The sequence below is a fragment of the Anser brachyrhynchus genome (assembly GCF_964034855.1).
Source record: "Anser brachyrhynchus genome assembly, chromosome: 1".
NCBI classification, from domain to species: Eukaryota; Metazoa; Chordata; class Aves; order Anseriformes; family Anatidae; genus Anser; species Anser brachyrhynchus.
In genome coordinates this window covers 145,489,184-145,507,156 of record NC_137694.1, presented here as the reverse complement: position 1 = coordinate 145,507,156, position 17,973 = coordinate 145,489,184, and the positions used below count along the sequence as shown (strand labels likewise).

General features: G+C 41.3%; 1 protein-coding gene and 1 long non-coding RNA gene across 5 annotated transcripts in view; both read left to right on the top strand.

The window, feature by feature from the left end:
* Positions 1 to 17,973, top strand: part of LOC308199031 — a 177,442-nt gene that overhangs the window by 141,558 nt on the left and 17,911 nt on the right. The window lies entirely within an intron of this gene.
* FHL2 (four and a half LIM domains 2) overlaps positions 1 to 17,973 on the top strand; it is a 42,002-nt gene that overhangs the window by 8,940 nt on the left and 15,089 nt on the right. Inside the window, exon 2 of one of the 4 annotated variants that reach the window (XM_080602331.1) lies at positions 9,887 to 10,041. The exons of 1 other annotated variant lie outside the window; for it this stretch is intronic. The gene's annotated coding sequence lies outside the window, so the exon portion shown is untranslated. Of the gene's footprint in view, positions 1 to 7,117; positions 7,430 to 9,886; positions 10,042 to 17,973 lie in introns of those variants that run through there. 2 more of the 4 variants (XM_080602330.1, XM_080602328.1) reach the window with 2 other exon arrangements.

The following is a 17,973-nucleotide window of genomic DNA, read 5'->3' as shown; positions in this document are numbered from 1 at the left end:
TCATTTAAAATAAAACAAGCTTAGAAATGAGCACCTGAAAGTAGCTAATACAGTGCCAGCTCTTAAAAATGATTCCAAGAGAAGCTGGGTGAATTAGATCCTGGCAAATCTGATACGTTTAGCAGAAATTAGGATAGAGAAGAAGGATAAATATGATACATTGGGAGAAATTCAGTAAAACCTTGTAAAGGGAAATCAAGCTCTACAGATCCATCGGGTTCCTACAAGACAGTAAGAAGCATGCAGATGCAGGAGTCCTTTGGTTGGCAGTATCTTACTTACTTGTGCTTTTCCACATATGCAATAAGACCTCTCACCAAACACCTTTAAAAACCTGTAAGCAGCCACAGAATAAGAGGGAAGATCTCTCACAGATTATGTAAAGTTGATTGAAAGAAAAAGAGGCTCTTGCAGTAAAAGGAGATCAATAGTGCAATTCTACAAAGACCGAGAAGCAGAAGGATCTTAGGAAACAGGGTGGTTGGACACTGCAGTAGCATCTTAAACTGAATGCTGATGAGCACAAAGCAGCACACTTGAGGAAAAAATACAACTTCATCTATAAAATAATGTTTCTGGGCTGACTACATGCTCAAAAACAGCCAAAAAGCAAATTGAATGTTCTGGTCACATCATCTGAGAAAGTAAATTGTCATATCGGAAAAAGTTTGCGGAAGGAAGATAAAACATAGGGAGTGGGTTTCGTAGAGTGACTACATAAACTGGGACTCACCAGCCTGGGAGAGAGATAGCTGAAGGGAGGTACAATAAAGATGGATAAAGACATGAGCAGCTTTTAGAGTATGAATAAAGATCAGATGGTGATTATTTCTGCAAAAGTAAGACCTAGGGTGCATCAAATAAAGCTAATGGGTACTATGTTGAAAACAAACATAGAGATGGTTCTTCAACAACATAGAGAAGAACCGTCTATTACAGGAAATTGTAAATAATGAAGGTTTCATGGGATCAGGAGGTAACTGTGCAAGTTCATGGAAGTGATATTCTGTATGGATAGTGACTCCAAGTTGAGAAATCCCTGAACCAAACATTGTTAGAAGTTTTGGGGGAGTATTAATTGGAAATATGACTGCAAGCTATTCTCACTTTCTTCCTAAAATATTTCTTAGACCTGAAGGCTAGGATAATGAGTTAGAGGAGCACTTCTATACAGTGATTCTCATATTGCTATAGCATCATCTTAATACGTGCAACTTACAGGTTCTGCCCGGTGCTAGTCATCGGACATTCATATTAGACTGCAAACTCTGGTCTGAATGCTGTTTCCTTTCTCTCTGTGTTTTTACATCTATGTTGGATTGTCAAAACTTCTTTGTATTTGACTTTGGAGGTTACAGAGGTTATAGAGCCCCAACCTTAATCGTTAAGTTCAGACTAGTTGAAAACCTGCCAGGAACAAGTTAGATGTTGTCAATCCTGCCTTGGCAATGGGTTAGATGAGTTCTAGAGGTGCCTGCCAACTGCTCGGTTTTATGAACCTCAGTTTGCTCAGAAGCTCCCCTGGACTCGCTGATAATGGGAAGTGGCAGCTACAAACGTTGCTGTTGGCTCTTCCTAGAGGGTTGTAAAAGATGTCAGGGACGCAGGCAGAAAAGGCATCTGGGGGAGCAGGAGGAAATTAGTCACTCAGAAGCAACATTTTGGAGGAGAATCCGTGAGCAGTGGAGCAGTGAGAGGGGGCAGGATTCTGGAAAGGGGACTTTTCCTAAAAGCACTGGAGCATGCTGGGTGCACTGAGGGGAGTAACCAGATACGTGAGGTATTTCCTATAGAATTCCCTGTCTCTTGTGTGATCAAAAACACAGAGCAATTAGTTATTTGGAACAATCACAGTGTTCTTGTTTCGTGTGTCTGAAACAAGGAACTATAAATCATGATTATACCAAAATGAATAAATCCTAAATTAAGGGGTAGCATTTGCCAGTTCAGAAGACCAGCAATTACTGCAAGCTCTGTAGCAATTTGTTAGCTCGGGTTCCATCCGCAGGGGTAGGAAACCCAAAAGCCTCTTCCCATCTGTCATACACAGGGCCCTGCATGACAATCAAGCTGAATTGAGGGGAAAGGCAAAAAGCAACAGCTCCTCCACACAGGGCTCTGTGCTATTACCTGGGTCTCCTCTACAACATACAGAGAGAATACTTTGAGCAACAAAGCAGAGAACAAATGCTTTCTCATCTTCATTTTTAAGATGGTCTTTTTAAATAAAGTTCTGTGTCTAGGAGTGACAGAAGAGTTAGCATTTCTAAAGACCACCCAACTCTTGTCAGAAGCTCTAGTCTTGATCCTGTGGCACTTCCAAAACCCAATCATCATGAACCAGGATTTTTCTTAACAGCTACCAGATTCTTTAAACCCTAACCTGCTAATTGAAGCTTCCTCTGTTGTGCTCCATCCCTACCTTCCTTGAGCACCACTGCTCTTCTCTCCCCTGATCCCCTCAATTCATGCACAACCACATATCAGTGTCAAGAGATGTCTGTCACCACGCCTGAGACAGAGGGAGTGCCAGCAGCAGGGACATAGCTGCTTTCCTGCCTGTATCATCTGCAAGCATCCAGATGCATCCCTACATCTCAACAGTCCATGGAGAAAGGGCAATACAGGGATGGAGGCAGACCACATGTTGGCCAGCGTCACATGGCCACGTTTGCTTTGAGGCAACTTTTTCAGGAGATAGATTTCTCTGAATGAAAGAGCAGCTAACTAGGTAGAAAAGAAGGTCACGATTAACTATAAAAATGGAACAAAGTCTTTGTCCAAACTGACCATAAAGATCTAAACGTAAGTGGTCTAAACTGCTCTCAGCACCATCACAGACTACTTTATCACAGAGTTAGCCTTGAAATTGAGTCAGTATCACCTATCTTATCACATAACAATGTCATCTTTCTGACAATAACATTTCCTATAGAAAAACAGAAGTTTCTCAGTGCTACTGAGCTATGGCATCTTCCTCTAAATTCACTGCAGAAAATTGTTAAAACTATCTGTGAAAACAATTAAAAACGAAAACATTCTTTCTTTTTTTTTTCCAGATTAGTTTGGAATTTCTAAAGTATTACGCTTTTCACATTGTTTTAGAATAAACACCCACATAAAAATAAAAGTTTTACATCCATCCAAGGTAGACAGATTTCCAGCTCATGTAAAGGTCTTTGTCTGCTTTGGTTGCAGTGGATTTAATGGATCGTCTAAAAGTATCTGTAATTTCTTCAGAGTCTGTGAAACTCTGATGCGTCTTACTTGCTGAGTATTTCTGTTTGACACTTTCATTACCCAGGGAAACAAAAAAAAGATCAGAATATTGCAAAAAAGACTTATGACTGGGAGACTGAATGGGGAAATAAAATATAGACTAAAGCCAAGCCATTTACCCTTTGTATATTTCTCGTGTGCTTGAGAATAACTACATATTTGAGAATATCCTATAAGAATGAAATTTCAGAAAGATTTAATATTGCCTGGTTGTTATTTCAGGTTTAATGAACTAAAATGCAATGTCTGCATGAGTCTATACTACTTCCTAAACAGCAGTGCCAAAAACAGCAGCTCTCCTAAATGCACCCTCTCGTGTTCAATGGAAGCTTGTGTTACATGGGTTCCAGCATCAGAAAAGGATTTGCTGAATTTTGATAAAGTAACGTAACAGTTGACAGGATAAGATTGTGATGGGAGAAATCAGTCAGTAGCTTAGCCATTTTCAAGCTTTAAAGCATAGTTTTCCACCTCCCTTGCACTCTCAGAGACATTAAATTTCTCTGTGACTCAGCTTTGGAGAAATACGAATATTACACTTCCAGACAACTTTTTCCAATATTTTTCTTGGTTCCTTCATTTCAGCCAGAAAAGGAGATAAGTGCTGAAATGGTAGTTATTGAGGCATCAACATAGTAGCTAAAGTGAGATTTCTGAGGGATTACTAAAATCACTGAGAAGTTCCACTATGAGAAGAATACGTTTTCCATCTCATTTCCCATATGTGAGGTATGGCCTTCTCCATATCAGATTTAAACCTGCTAAGGCACACAGTCAACTGAAGAACAAGCAATAAACGCTACATAAATGCTACCTCTATGATGAATTTATAAGCCATAGGGTATGTTTCTGAATCACAAGACGGCACTGAAAGGTATTTGTATTTTCAGCCCTAAATGCAGGCTTCCTTTTAGAGATATTGCCTGATGTCTTCATTGAATTGTTTCCACTCAGGCCTTGAAGATGGCTGAGCTAATCAGAGAACCAATGAAGTTTAAAAAAAAAAAGAAAAGAAAAGAAAAAAAAAAAGTAACTAAACCATTAAATTTGCCAATGGGGGGGAATAAATAAATAAATAAAATAAACAAACAAACAAACAAACAAATAAATTTCCCATCCCCCTTGCCATCCCTTTCCTCACTGTCTGCCTGGCAATTAAGGAAATACATTTTCTTTTCCCCCAATGGATTTAATACTAGTGGGAGAGAGGGTATGTGGGTTTTTGCCAGTCAATATGAGGTCAGAGGTTCCTCTTGCCATCTCTGGTAGTGTTTGCTGGAGTGCACCAAACTGTGCTGTCTGGTAACTCTCCTTCATCCCTTTCCAGCTCCACGCAGGCTTGACCTGCTGAGCTTCAGGTCCAATTGTGAGCCCACAACCCCACAGATCATCAGGTTATAAATCAGCAGAGGCTCTTCTGCCTTCAGGGACTCAGAGATGTTTGATTAAATCAGACAAAAATGATCTTATCTTCCCAAAGTCAACTCATGGCCTGCAACAGTTAAGCTAAACAATTCCAGCTAGAAACAGTATGTGTTTTTGACTTGTAGTTGTGGAAAACACTATAGTGTATAACAGCAGGTCACATCAAAATATCTCTGGCAGAGTTGCTGCCTTGGCTGTCAGTGGACAGATAGGGAAGTGAAAATATCATAGAAATAGAAAAAAAAATATGTATTTAATTTGTTTGAATATTTAATTTGTTGAACATTTAATTTGATTTAGAAAGGTCTGGAAATAAACTGATTCAAATAGCCCAAATCTAATCACCTTCAGGGCTCATTTTTCTTCTTTACATGCACTTCTAAAACAAATGTGAGTTCCAAACTACAACTAAGATGGAAATTAACAGTTTTTGTTGCCACCGTGCAATAATTTAAGCTAAAATAAAAAGATTATGAGGATTATTATTATTATGCATTAATCAAGACTTTGTAAATTTCCTAACAACTCACACAAGAGTGTATCTGTCCTGAGATCTGTATTTACAGATGGTGAAACTAAAGACCAGAAAGATTCAATGTCTTGTCCAAGGGCATCAGGCAAGTGATAGGACTGGAAACCCATCCAGCAGCTCTTCCAATAAATGGTTACAACCCCATGGTAGCTCAAGGGCTCACTGAAAATTACTCCCTGTCTGGTTTACCTCATCTGCCAGTGCCAGTGCCAATGCAAGGGAACAGCCAGTGACACATGGCTGGGGAGAGCAGCAGCTTTGATTTAAATGAGCTTTAATTGCCATGGAATCAAACTCCATAGTCCCATACAGCTGTGGCTGGTCCTCCAGGGCACAATGCCTGTGCTTTGAAAATGCAACTGTAAGGGCTGCAGCAACAGACAGACAGACCCAGGGGCATTGGTGGACATCAAAACCACTCCCATTTGTAGAGGAGAGCTAGGAATGGCCCTTTCTTACCATTTTATTCTGTCTGTGCTTTTGGTAGATTTCAAGAAGAGCTGGGACATAATAATACATTCCTCCCCATTCAAATCTGACTGCCTTTCAGGTACTCAAGATGAAAGTGAGTACAAGTCAGGGTTCTGGCACAAGGGGGTTGTTTGTTTGTTTGTTTTTTTTTTCTTTTATTTGTTTGCTGTGTTTTGTCAGTTTGTGTTTTGTTTGTTTGTTTGTTTGTTTTCAGGAGATACCCTTAGCAAACCCATCTCAGGAAGTACTTTTTTACTGTGCGGGTGATTCAGGTTGGCCAGAGAGGCTGTGGGGTCTCCTCCCTGGGGATCTCCAAAAACCACCAGGAGATGATCCTGGGCAGCCTGCACTGGGTGGCCCTGCTGGAGCAGGACTTGGGCCTGGTGGCCTCAAGCATCCTGCGGTTTAGTGATCTGCATAGCTGTACCACTGCCCAAGCATGCGCCAGGACCCAGCGTCCAACACAAAAGGACACAGGATTATCTTGCATCTTCTGGATGAAAAACAACAGCAACAATATCTGAGGCTAATGGGCTTTACTTTTTCATCCTATTAGTTTCTCTTAGGGTTTAAAGCACTGAATTTAAAGCGCCTCCTCTTGGCACGCACCAGTAACTACTGGGGTATCACCCTGGATTGCCTCCCCTCTCTGCCCCTCACGTGGCAGAGAGCAGACATCCCCCAGGTGCTTCTGATCCAAATTCTTCCCTCTAGGAGGTTTCCCAGGACCCTCGCTGTTTTGATTAACAGAATGTGTTTCTGCTAGAATGACTGATATATGAAATTGGATTTTGTAGCAGAAAAATTAGTTCCTGGTTATAGGAGGATTAACGGTTCCCCTCTCTTTAGTGTGTGCCCACTGGCAGGGCTCTCTGCTGGGTCCCGAGCATGTACCAAGACAATCTGTTCCCTTGGCTTGCTCTTACACAAGGGGCTTGTGGTTTCACTAATTTCCCCTGCTTTTCTTCTTTTTCCTCCTCACTACAGGGGGAACTCACAAAGAAAGAAGGGTGGGGAGAAACAAGAACAGGCTCTGAATGCTCATAAGGAAAAGCCCGCACACTTGCTCCTCGTAAAAATGTGCACCTCACCACGAACGGGAGAGACAGCTTGTTTCACTCCTCTCTGGGCGAGGCACTGTCACAGCAGGCAAAATAGCCAAAGTGAATAAAAACTACTGATTTTAACCCAACGCTTCACTTTCTCAGCCAGGTGAAGAGACTTACAAATGCTTGGCTTTGACTTGCTGTAAAACAGGATCCCTCGGCTTTGGCGAAGCCGCGTTATTAAATAAGCATCAGGAGTTTAAAGAAACAAAGGCTGGAGGAGGCGAGGTGGGGGGGAGCCTTATTTTAGGAAGGGGGCCAACAAAGCTGAGATGTTTAGGAGGGGGAAGCATCTACACCCTTGGAAAAGAGCAAGTGCGGGGTGCCAGCTGCAGAGAGCCTACAAGAACGGGTGTCTCCGATCCTTTTGTCTCCTTATATGGTAAAATGATAGCGAGGGGTTTCGCTGGGCTGGGGAAGGCAGCAGCCTGCTTCCACAACACGCTGCCTGCAGAGCTGAAATGAGAAGAGCTGCTCTGGGCAGGCACTAGGAAGCCCCGGCTGGCTGTACCGCTCTCCTCTGCAGGCAGGCCGGTGTGCTCATTACCCGTTTGTTAATGGACGTGACCCCCTGCCCCTGGTCCGGGAGGTGACACTAGCTGCCCGCTGCTGCTCTGTAAGTAAATATCCCTTTTTTCCCCCCCTCTCCCTCCCCTCTACCCACCGACTGTGCCTTTGAAGGCGCCGCTGGAAACAAAGGGTGCAGAGAGATGGAGAGGGATGTGTGATGTGGTACCCAGTGGGTTGTTGGGTAAGGAGGCGAGGAGAGGGATCGCCGGTCCCCCTTTCTCCTGAGCGCACGGCCAGGGTTGTGAAGAGGAGAAAAAAAGACGAATTCCTCATCAGAGCAGTTAGTGCTGCGTGTCCGAGCTGATGAGGCACCGGGTCATTTCGCGTGTACCTGTTTTTAATGACTGCATTGTGCCGTGGCTGTAAGCCGCTGGGGAGGTCATAGCAAGTCAGAGCAGGGATCTTGGGTTTCTCACACCTCTGTGCACACTTCCTGCTTCCTAGCGCAACAAAGGATGATTTTTGCACTCTAGCAAGAGCAGATGCACATGAAACAAAGGTAGCCTTTCCTGATCGCAGGCAAGCACTGTGGACGGATTGTGCACGGGAAAAACGGGGAGCCACCAGCACCATATTTCTTCTTTTTACGTGGCAAGAATAAATTAGAATGCAAATCCCAATTAATAGCTCTGAATCCCTTCCTTTCATCCTTCTCTCTTTGTGCATGTGTGTGCAGCCACGATAATGTACGTGCTTACTATATGCCACCGAACATGGATTGCTCTGTGTACATAATAAAGGAAATACTAACTTTCATTGTCTGCATTAGTGGCTGCTCTAAACTTCCTACTTCCCTAAAGAGACATGGCTTTTGTTTAGTTCACTCAATACCGGCGTATTTCAGATTTGCTCTGTACAGAGGCACACAAGAAAGCAAACCTTGTAAAATCTATACAGCAGCTGCTGTTGTTACTCCCCTGATGCCTATCTAGGGCTATATTAACTGAGATTGCTGATTGATCATTAGGTCCAAGGTCAATAGCTGTAATATATATTGCTGGCTATATATATTCGTACACTGTCTTAAACAGGAATTGTCCTAGAAGTGCCAACAGAAGGGTGTGTATTATCAGACACTCACACAGATCACAGTGTGAAGGAATTCTGTAGCTAAGGTTGCCATTTCTTTTATGAACCTTATTTTCATCTGTTCATACACTTACAGAACTCCCTGCTTTATGGTTAAAGTATTCTGTGTCTTTTATCAGCCAGATGGTAAAGTTTGAAATTGGTTACTTCGGGCATTTAGATTTGAAAAACAGAAAAATAGTCCTTTTTTAAAAAAAAAAAAAATCTTATAAAAAATTGTGGTTGTTTTCTGTGTCTGTATATACAACTGGGAAAAGATACACCCAAAAGACTGCTCTATCCATAGAGCCCATGTATATTCTAGATCACATTTGGGGAAAATTAAAAAAATATATATCATATGAGGTGCTATATCTATTAAAAACTCAGCTCCAAACACTGCCTAGTGGCACTACTATATCCAAAATCTGGCCAGAGCTCTAATAAAACTATCTTTTACACTAGCCATAATATAGATATTGGTTTGGGGCTGTCCTTTGGCTTCAGAACCAACACACAGTTGGGATGAGGTGCCAGCTGGAAGGTCAAAAAACCTGTTGTTGTTGAGAAATCATGTCTGTAGAAGTTACCTGGGGTTCCTACCTGACACCTCCACTTGACTAGCAGGCCTGAGGCTGGGAGGTGCACCAGTGCCTGAGATTTTTTTCCAGAATGCTTAGAAGATCCTAAGATGGCAGAAGAGTTGGGGTAGAATTTACTTATTCTTTGTTCTTACCATTCTGTTGAATGTGCTCCCAAGGGAATCAGCAGTGCTACACATGCAAGCACCAAATAATCACTTCCAGGTGGTTGTTTATTTTATAACACGTTCTCATTATTTTCTGTGAGATCACTGCTATTATATAGCAGCAGCTGCTTTGTTGGACATTATTTATGCAAAAGTTCTGCCATGAAGGTAATTCAATGGCAATTTAGTCTATAACTGATCTATAACTGATCAAAGTACTCAGATAGAGATAACACTCTCTTTCCTACCTAAGATAATACAGTTTCTTAAGGAAGTCTCTTTCCCTGAAATCACATCCTTCCTATAAGTACAGACAGACATCAACACTCCCAGAGATCACACTTTGCACTAGAAAAGGTTTAGACAACTCCTTCAGTCACACACAACGTAGTCCTGCAAGTTCCTATTATGCTTTAAATATCAGGAGATTAAAATAAATAAATAAATAAATAAATAAATAAATAAAGGTCCTGCAGTTGTAAGGGCTGATGTGATGGTTTCTGCCACATTTCCATGCAAATTCAAGCTTTCTCCCCTGAAGAAAATGGGGGGAGTGGGCTGTAAAGACCTATACTCACATGAGTGAATCCTGGCTCTGTTCCACAGGACACTGAGTCCCAGGTCTGAGAACCAAGCCTTACCTGCTGTTATCTTACCTGCTGTTATCCTCACCTCCTTGCCTTGCAGTGTGCAGGACATTCAGAACTCAAGGGGGGACTGGATAAATGTTAACACCAACAGCCAGAGGACATGGCTTCTCCTCTATGAAAACTGGGCTGAAAACTGAATGAATGCCTGTTGCTGCTGGCCAGTACACCACTGCTCTTTCTAGGACCCTAAAGGCGAGTTACAAGCAGGTCTGAGGCTAATTTGTGTTGGATAAATTGATCCTGAGAATCATCAAAGAAACTCTGTATGGTGTAGTGTTCTAGACAATCACCTTACCGCATTTGGGTACTGCTTCAGAGACTGCGGATCTCATAATTTGCATTTTAGGTTGATTAATTTTAATTGTGCGATTTTTATGGTTCATTTACATATGCACAGTTATTTGTGATGCAGATTCTCCCCAAGTGAGAGTGTGAAATGGCAGGGTAATGAAAGATTTCATGGAAATAAATCTTGGATAAATTGACTGCCAAGGAAGCATTAACATTAAAACAATACTAATTAGATATACATATATATGTAATCATAGAAAAGTTTGGGTCTGAAGGGACCTTAAAGACCATATAGTTCCAACCACCCTGATATGGGCAGAGACATCTCCCACTGGACCACGTTGCTCAAAGCCCCATCCTACCTGGCCTTGGACATTTCCAGGAATGAGGCAAAACACTAGAGGCTTATTTTAAAGCTGAATACAACAATGCTCATGCCAACTCAAAAAATTTCAATCTTCATTTTTTTCCTTTTTACATATCTTTCTACATTATATTGGCTAACTAGGATGATAATGTTTAGTGCATATATAGTAAAACACTGTAAGAGGGAAGTAGGTGAATGTAACACTGACATAAGAATACTCATATCTCCCTTTCACAGCAAATTTTCAATTTTGAATTCGCAAATATATCAGCCACAGAAGAGCAAGTTCTAGGGCTGCACATTTGTTTGGCAGGAAGCAGTTCTAGACCCTTGGCAAACACAGGAACAAGGGTTCAAAACTCATCTCTCTTTACTTCATCTTGCATAATAAAAGTACTAAGTTGCATAAAACAGTAAAATATTTGTAAGCATTTCCCAGACCTGTTTTGTCATTGCTCTGAGGAACTTTTGGGATTTAGACCAGAAGTATCTTCAGAGACTAGGTTCCACCACTGATGAATTCCTCCTCCGTGCTATGCAGTGCATCTCTCCAGGGTCCACCCAACATCTTCCTTCTTCAGTTAGGAAGGATCTCACCTACAAAAGGATTGCTTGTTTCCTTGTCCCCTGGCTCACTTTGTCTTTCAGTGCTTGTTCCCAAGTCTCTCATGCACCACAGACATTTTGACTCAACATTAACAGCTGATGTCTTTGCTCACTATGTCCAGTCCCCATCCCCAAACCCCAGCCAATGAACTGGACCAAACTCGTTTCACCCACATGTAGTTCACCTATTTTTCTAAGATATGCCCCTCTGAATGGTCATCACTAAGACTTATGTAGCCTTTTTTTCCCACATTTTGGAAAGCCAATGGCCCAGGAGCTTAGCAGAGTAGTATGGATGCCTCACAGTACTGAGGCATTCATTGCTACAGTAGTTTCACACAGCAGATGAAAGACATGCTTTAACTGTCCTCCACATCAACATGTGTGCCAGTTATCTTAGACAGAAAGGGCTTTTGTGGTCTTGACTCTGTAAACAGAAACAGAGAGAAAGAGACGGAGCTGTTTTGCTAAAGTCCAGGACAAATAACAAAGCATTCTTCCTGTATAGGATCCTCCCAGTTTTGTTTCTATACTTTCTAGAAAGAAGCAAACATTAGATATCTGGGACTCTGTTCTATTTTTGTGTCCTGGATTGTATTATACAAGATTTCAAATATATAGAAGAACTCAGAAATTTCATTACATAGTAGAACATGATTTTTTTCTGGATATTTTTATCTTAGTCTGATTTCCTTGACATTAGCAGTGTTCCTGTCAATAAGAGAAAATGATACTTTTCTGGAAAAATATACCTCTATTGGAGCCTAATAGCTGCAGTCATTTAGCTTAAATATTTTTTTTTTCCATAGGGTAGAGCCAGAGATAACTGCAGGTTTTATTAATCTTATACTATTTTTCTCCTTTCTCACTTTCTGTTATCTGCTTAAATGGTCTTACTAGAAATATGAATTTCTGTGCTTAAGTAATGTCAAGTATTTGACCTCTCTCTTTCGTGTAAGTCTTAGCTTATTCCACAAGAGAAAGAAGGCAGACAGCAGTTTCAAAAGGCTTTGAAATAGAACATAAGAGCAAGCCTTTCCGCTTGAGCTGTGCTCTTCCTTGCTATGGTAGATGTAAGAGTCATGCTCTGTGTTATTTAAATAGGCTCCTTTTGTAAATGAAATGTATGCAGGAATGTTTGTAAAACCATACATCCTCTAGTCACTTCAATATCAACCTCAGTTAATCATAGTGTAAATTGTGTGGGGTGCACTGTCAAAGTATCAGTGCTCATTTCTTCTGTGGGATCTGTACTTACTACCACTGGTGCTTACTCCACAGCTGCAGGAATGGCTCTAAACTGGAGCAGTTCCTTACTGAATGCCAAACACAACAAACCACGCAGAAACCACAACTGGAGTGTTCCTTCTCCACCGTTGTGACTGTACGCAGGCAGCCGCATTGAGAGCCTTCCTACACAAGAAACATTTTCTGTTCTTTATTATTATTATTACTTTAATGAAAGCAATCTTAAATAGCAGACTTTCCACTTTCTATTTCATGATAGGCTGACTGTGCTATCCAGACAGGAACCAGGTATGCTTTGGTTATCTGCACATGTTAATGCAGTCTGTCTGCTCAGAAAATTGCTCTAAAGTACTTAAAAAGGGACACTGGAATGTTATACCATAAGCAAAATAAGTCACCCATGTACAAGCAAGATGAGTTGCTGGAAAAACCTAACTGTGATTCTGAAGAATATTTTAAGGTAGCTTTAAAAGATCCATTAAAAACTAAAGTTTGTTGTTGTTGTTGTTTGTTTGTTTAATACTTTTTAATATTTAGTATGTATATAGAAAAGTTTGGGTGGGATATTTAAGATATGGGTACAATTTTTATGTATTTTATTATTATGGTCAAATATCAAATCAAGTTTTCCCTGCTTTTGCAAGGTAATTGATAGGAGATCTACAAATATCTTCTCTGAGCTTAAAACCTTCAGAAACAGCAAGGGACACCTCTGTAATCAGATATTTCTGACATCCTAACCTTGACCTGGATACTGGTAGAGCAGTCTGGACATTGTTAACAGGGCTGATTTGGAAGAGCAATGACATGATGTGTTACGAGGCCTTGATTTCTTGAAGAAAAGGTGCCAAATCTTTTGATGGGTTTACTACAGGGCTGCTCTTCCACAGCAACAAGAGAAAGAAGCTTCCACTTTTTCCTCAGCTTAAAAATGACAAGAGGAAGACTGAAGCCAGATCTGTCCCTGTCTCGTTTACAAGCTTAGTATAAGCCCCAGATCATGGGATACAGGGACACCCAGCAACTCATTCCCTACAGTAATCATGCCTCCCTTTTTCAAGGACCTGCACAAAAAATGACGGTATGAACAGCTGCCATAGTAATAAGCTTCAGTGTCTCAATAACCTTGCAAAAGTGTAACTCTTTCCCTCTTTTTAATGAAGAAATTCATCTTTACAGAGTGGTAGGCCAGCAGCCACTGTCAGGGACAGAGGGCCCATGGCAGGAGAAGAGCAGATGGCTGAGCTTTCCGTAGGATGAGCTCTGTATCACTTGCATCTCAGCATCTGGCTTAGCTTTTGGAAGTTAAGGAAGCAAATGTCCCTCTGTGATCCGTAGAGAGACATTCACCCGTTCTGCATCAGCTGGCTTGGTTCCCCATGGCCAGGAGCCCGCTTCTGGAGGGTCAGGGATGCAAGCAACACAGAGAGGTAGCACCTGTTCTGAGGCCAGCTGGAGCTCCAAGCACATGGGTTTCCGTACAGGCTCTGCCATCAGGGTGTCTGTGGGCATTCATCCCATGAAGCAGAACTTAAGCAATACCTGGTCAGCCAAAGAAAGAAGGCTACTGCCCCTAAATGCATCCCAGGGTTGTTAGGCACTGGAATGGGCTGCCCAGGGAAGTGGTTGAGTCACCATCCCTGGAGGTCTTTAAAAGATATTTAGATGTATAGCTTAGTGATATGGTTTAGTGGAAGACTTGTTAGTGTTAGGTCAGAGGTTGGACTAGGTGATCTTGGAGGTCTCTTCCAACCTAGATGATTCTGTGATTAAATTATGGGATTAAACATGCAGGACTGCTTCGAACGTTTGTGGTGTGCATCTGTTCCAGCTAACTTCTACCCACTGAAGTTCAGGTGGATTCTGACTGCATGTTACATCTTTTTTCCACTTGTCAGTGCTACTGGCAAATGGTCATTTCTTTACTTCTCCTGAAGTAAATTTAAAAGATATATATATATATATCTATATATCTCCCCTTCTCTCCTGCTCCCCTGCATGACATTATTGCCTGGCGTGGAAAAATGATCAGCACTTAGAAGAGTGGCTTGCAGTTGCTGCAGTAAGATGGTAGATAATGAATGTGGCAATAGCTGCTAAGTTACAGGAAAATAATCACCTCTTGCCAGAAAGACCAGCACAGTTTGAACTGCTAGTTCATAGTTGCAAAGGATATCATAAATCTTTGCAATTTAGCCTTTGGAACATTAACATAAATTGTTTCCAAATGCTCTGGACCTGCATGGCTTATGTCACTGGAGTTGCCAGACACAAATCTTCCTTTCTCAGGGGAAGGAAAATAAACAGATCAAAAATACTCCATGTGCACAGTTCTTCTGGGGAAAAAAAAAAAAAAAAAAGAAAGAAAAGAAAAAAAAAAGTCAGGTGGGAGAAATGTGTGTACATGTTGGAAAAAGATGGGTGTCTCCAAAGAACTTTTATTTCATGTGCAGGTGGCTGACAGAACACCTTGCTCTCAGGGGCACAGGTAAAGCCCTAGCCCTATAGACCTGACCAAGGTCAATAGCATATCGCCATTAGGCATCTACAGGGGTTTAGTCCAGTATGTTTAAATACCATAACAGCAAGAGATCAGAGTTTCACTTCTCTAAATAAACTAAAACACTCCTACATTTTTTAGACAATTTAGACAAGAACATCTCTTATTAGGCTTGCAAACATAGCTGGAAAAAACATACAAGGTCTGGGGCAGCTAGTCCCTTCTTCCAGTAGCAGATCATGTCATGGGATGGGAGAACACCACATGATTCCTTAATAAACCCTAATTTTTATGAGATATGATATGATAACTTCAACAATTGCTTCTAGTAAAATGAGCCTGTCTGAGCCGATAGGGGAAGAAGAGGAAAGAAGCACAGCTTTTATTTCAGCCTACTACTTACTTTTTGGTAATTTTCATGTCAATTCTTACATCCTGGAAGACACTATCTGGGTAGTGCTAACATTTAGCATAAGCTGGAACTTCCCTTCTGGGCATGCAGGGGAAAGCTGTTTTCCTTTTGGAGATGTACTCGTTATGTCTAATGCTGTAGGAGGGAGACTATGGCAGAAAAATCAATTTCTCCCTTATGCTAATGTTGAGAGCAGTCTGAAATTGCATCAGTATAAAATGACTACTGCAATAAAATCTAAAGACCTTGTCGTACTACAGAGAGGCGTAATAAAGATGAGCTTCTGGCCCACAGAGCTCTACAGTCAACAAGTATCAGCACAATAGGAAGGCATTAATCAATGGCAAGGAGGCTGAACTGCAATTTGTGCCTGTCCACAACTGTGAAAATAGTCTTTTTTTTTTTTTTTTTGACAGGAAAAGCATTGCTCAGTGTGATTTCACGTTTGTTTGTAAGGCAACAGTGATAGGATTATTTTGACATTCCTACTAATATTCAGCAGATAGGCCCTCTGATTATTTTAGATTTAATTTCTTCTCTCCAGAGAAAAATAAAACTGCCAAAATATCCTCAAAATATCACATAGTGGGTTGTGAAATTCAGTCCAAGATTCGAATCTAAACAGCCTGGAGCTTGGGATGTTTCGCTCTGAATTCCAGCTTTCTGAAGGAAACCATATGAACCTGAATGCCTAACTCTAAGAGATAATGGGTCTGAAATTGGTGCCAGATCCAATGAAGAAGTCACGTAACTAAAACCAAAATGCAGATCTTAGAAATTTTCCTTTCTTGATGTTTAATTTCCCAGACTGCTGGAGCTGTGCCTCTAACCCTAACCAGAAATACCCCTTCAGGGTCTTCTCAGAGTGGAGTTCACCCCAAATCTATTTGAGACATAGAAATTAGGTCTGCCTCTCCCTGCTCTGGGAGGGACCCAAACCACTTTGACTATCTCAGAGCACAGTTAACAAAATCACATCCCTTTCAGAATGTGTCTAGCTATTTTCCAAAATAGTGGCAGTGACTCTTCTTATAACAAGCAAGCAGTAATGCTTGCCTCTGTTCCTGTGAAAAACACCCAGAAAATAATAGAGCACTCAAGAAGAACACCCCCGTGACATCGGAACATCCAGTTCAGATGGAACAGGCCTTGCTTCCAGTCACGAACCACTTCTATTTTACATTTTGCAGCTTTGGATGAAGAATAGAAATGGTATAAACCTTTAAGGGAATCACAGTCTATATTTTTCGCTCTTACACATCTCACAATCTTACACATCGCACAGAAAGCTTTGGCTCTTTGGTATTGCACACCTAATTCAAGACTAGAAAAAAAAATAAAATAAACATAAAAAAATCTGAAGAAATGTGAAAAATGCAAGTCCATACACATTTCTTGCTCAGATTTCAGCTTTATAATAATGCAAATTGACTGTGCAACCAAATCCTATCATTTAAAAAGGTGATAGGGTCTGGTAAAAAGCTGTATACTTCTGTCCTAAATACCTACCTTTTAGACAAAGCTATCACTCCTCTCAGACTCAATGATACATACAGACAACTTTATACTAGTCTGACTCCATTTATTTTGCTGAAATTACTCCTTGAAGGAATTTGCTTGAAGCAAATTAAGTCCTTTCTACTTCTTTCATGGGAAATACAAATGTGTTGTGCAGGTTGGGAATGTAAATGGGCTCAAAATGGAGGGAATATAAATCCACCAACACTGACTAAATGTTGTGGCAAAGACTGCACTTCTACTTCAAAAGGAAACTAACCTGCAAGAAGCGGGTTATGAAGGAAAGATAGCTTTGTACCAGCCCTGTTTCTGGTTTTCTTTCCTTCTGCTGTTGTTGCTAGCCACTGCTGGTGGAGATGGGCTACAGGTGAACCTTGGGTAGTCTCTGTACTTCTTTCTCCAGTGTAATTCCCCTTATTTTCCATAATTTTGTTATCAATAGGTATGATCCTCTTTATTCCTTAAGGACAGAGAGCACCTAGCATACTCCTAGCTCTCCTTTTGGATAAGGAAGTTAATTAGTTCTTCCCCACAGCTTCTGTGGGGTGAAAACAGCTGCACTGCTGCTCCTTTTGAGTTGGTCATAGCACAGATGACCAGCTGCTAGGATTTGTCTTCCAAGCACTTTGGGGAGTTCAGTGGTTTGAGATTACCTAGAGCCATCATGTACCTGCATAGCACATACAAAAGCTCTCACCTCTTAGCCTGTGTGAGTCACCACACAATTCAGCAGCTGACAGATCATCAAAAATAGAAAGCCTTCTAGCTGCCAAATCCAACTTTGCCCATTCAGACCACCCTACAACCTTAATCAAACCCCAGCTACAGGGGATATAGGCTAATAAGAACTGAAATCCTGGAGGAGAACTAAGAATTTCAGAATGCCCTAAGGGCAGCTCCTCCAGCCAAAAGAAGAGGACAAACTCCAGGATCAAGGAACCCGTGCCAAGAACACTAAGCAAGTAACAACTTTTTGTTTAAAAGTGAGGGCTAAAGTTGGCAAAAGCACTGCAGCTGCTGTGAATGTCAGTTGTGTGTGAAAGACAGAGATAGTCACTTAAGCCATTAGTACCCAAAGCATTTAAGGCTTTATAGACCAAATCTGGCTTAAAGGGGAGCCCAGGCCTGGCAGGCAGTGAAGGTCATGCAGTACAGGTGGAATGTGCTTTCTGCCTGGGAAAT